This window comes from Cicer arietinum, chromosome 1 (assembly GCF_000331145.2).
Source record: "Cicer arietinum cultivar CDC Frontier isolate Library 1 chromosome 1, Cicar.CDCFrontier_v2.0, whole genome shotgun sequence".
NCBI lineage: Eukaryota > Viridiplantae > Streptophyta > Magnoliopsida > Fabales > Fabaceae > Cicer > Cicer arietinum.
Window position 1 is genome coordinate 31282020 of NC_021160.2, and position 2504 is coordinate 31284523.

Here is a 2504-nt window from a genome sequence, read left to right on the forward strand (position 1 = left end):
TTTAGAAAATCAATAGGAGATACTATTCATGTCGATAACATTATTTTTGGATATACTAATGGCACTCTTTGCCAATAATTTTCTAAATTGATGTAGCTTGAATTTCAAATGAGTATGATGGGAGAACTTAAGTTCTTCTTAGGAATATAAATTCAGCAAAGTCAAAAAGGTATATACATCTTTTTAGCTATTCATCTTTCTAGCTTTTGTAACTATAAACACTTATAAAATAACACCAAAGTTTTCTGTAATTCAAAAATAAATTTGAAATTTATAAACGCGTGTTTTGACAAGTTACAAGCGATTAAGCCCAAGTTATAAGCAAAATAAAACTAAAAATAAAAAAAAATAAGTTTCAATTTCCATCATATTGCGTCAAGTAACAAAACTAAAACTCTTTTTTTTTTTTTTGTTATGATAAAAGACTAGTAATAAAAAGGAAAGACATCTAAAGAAGTTTTTCATTTTTGGTGAAGGATCTTCTCACACTATCTATAGTTGCTTGCAATTTGTGTGCTTTAAAGAAATTCTTTCATCCTTCCATGAGAACATAATATTTTTTAGCCCAAATCTTGAATGTTATATGGAGAACATAGTACCTTGCATATCATAGACAATGACATTTATTCTTTTCTTAACGTCTTCACCTTTTCTCAACAAAGGCAAGAACTATGTTTCTGCATTTTTCTTGCTAAAAAATAATCTATTCTGACTGTTCTCCAAATCACTTTTTTGAAATTTCTTCTCAAAAGGCATACTACATCCAAAAATATTATCGCACATCGTAAAGGACTAGGTGAGTTCTTCTTAAATACAGAGAAGAAGTGTCCGTTGAGAATGTTACCGTTAGAGATCTTCAATCGCCATTTAAGCTAGATAAGTCATTAATAAATATCCATAGCAGATTCATAATGTTCATCAAAGGATGTGAAGTTGCTTTGTCTTCTTTGGGCGTTGACTTTTTCAGTGTTTTGACTTTTTTATACACATAGTAGATTCAGAATGTTCATCAAAGGATGTGAAGTTGCTTTGTCTTCTTTGGGAGTTGACTTTTTCAGTGTTTTGACTTTTTTAGAGCATTGACTTTTTCATAAGATACATAGAAGTTAAGAGTCAGATGATCAAACGTTTGATGTGATTATTAGATGCAAACACAATTATTTGCTTGTCACGCTTATTAGAGGCAGGATGTTTCTTGTTACGCTTATCAATGGTATATTGTTTCTTGTCATGCTTATCAAAGGTAGAGGAACATAATCCATGTTGATTATATTAGAGGTAAATGAACTACGATATTAGTTTGTATTTCCAGAGGCAACCGAGGTATATCACCGCTCGCATTTCAGAGTCAAGTGAAGTTATGCAACAAAAAATGCGTGTGTCACCAGACTTACGCTTGATGTGATTATTAAATGCAGACACAGTTATTTGCTTGTCGCACTTATTAGAGGAAGGATGTTTCTTGTAACGCTTATCAAAGGTAGATTTTTTATTGTCACGTTTATCAAAGGTAGAGGAACATAATCCATGTTGATTTCATTAGAGGTAAATGAACTATGACATTGGTTTGTGTTTCTAGAGGCAACCAAGGTATATCGTCGCTCGCATTCCAGAGTCAATTGAAGTTATGCCATAATAAATGTGTGTGTCACCAGACTTATGCTTTCAATTCAAGCTGCAGTGAAGTCTTGGTTTCTTTTGCCTTCATCCAATCATCATAGGGTAGAACTTATATTGCAATTCATGCTCTGTTGCAATTATTTTTTGAGTATTTCTTTTGCTCTATTATATCTTGCTCCATTAATGGATCTCTAACATACGTGTAAAATAAGCTACTTTGGAATGGATAGTTATTAACATAACTATCGCCTTTAATCTTCACACTTAGCATATATAGTTAGATGATACTTTTTCTTTATTTGTTTGGTTTTGTTATCATTAAAACATCAACCAAAGGATTGTATCTTAAAAACACTTTTTTCTAACACTTTTTATAATTATGTGTCAATTGTTTTAGCACAATTTAATTTCCACTTGGTAATACGTGCACAAAAATAAGTATTATTATACAATTGGAGTTATGCGGATTATGACATATTTATGTCGACATAGTATACATAAAGTTGAAAATTAATTAAATTTATCTAAAAAGTGAAAATATTATCTTATATATATTGCATAATCTTTTTTTTATACATAATAATTTGTGTGAATAAGTAACATCAAAAAAGTAAAGTGTAACAATATATTTATTTAGAATACTATTATTACTTGATAATACAATTGATATAATAACATATAGTATAAAATATTGTAAATAGATAATTTTACATCTGCATCACATGGTTCAACAGTAGTAAAAATAAAAAACAAGCCTTTAATTTATTACAAATATTATGATAGAAATGTCGAGAATCGTAGCATATGTTCAGAGGAGCATATGCTAGCTGTTATTCTTAATAAACATTGAACAAGAACAGTATCACAGTTCAACGTCGAGTTTA

The 2504-nt window shown here is 29.7% G+C and overlaps 1 protein-coding gene across 1 annotated transcript in view; it reads right to left on the minus strand.

The window, feature by feature from the left end:
- Nucleotides 1-2304: 2304 nt before the first annotated feature.
- The window catches only part of LOC101495328 (protein PHLOEM PROTEIN 2-LIKE A9-like), a 3712-nt gene continuing 3512 nt past the window's right edge, over nucleotides 2305-2504 (minus strand). Inside the window, 1 exon segment of the mRNA NM_001278982.1 lies at nucleotides 2305-2504. The gene's annotated coding sequence lies outside the window, so the exon portion shown is untranslated.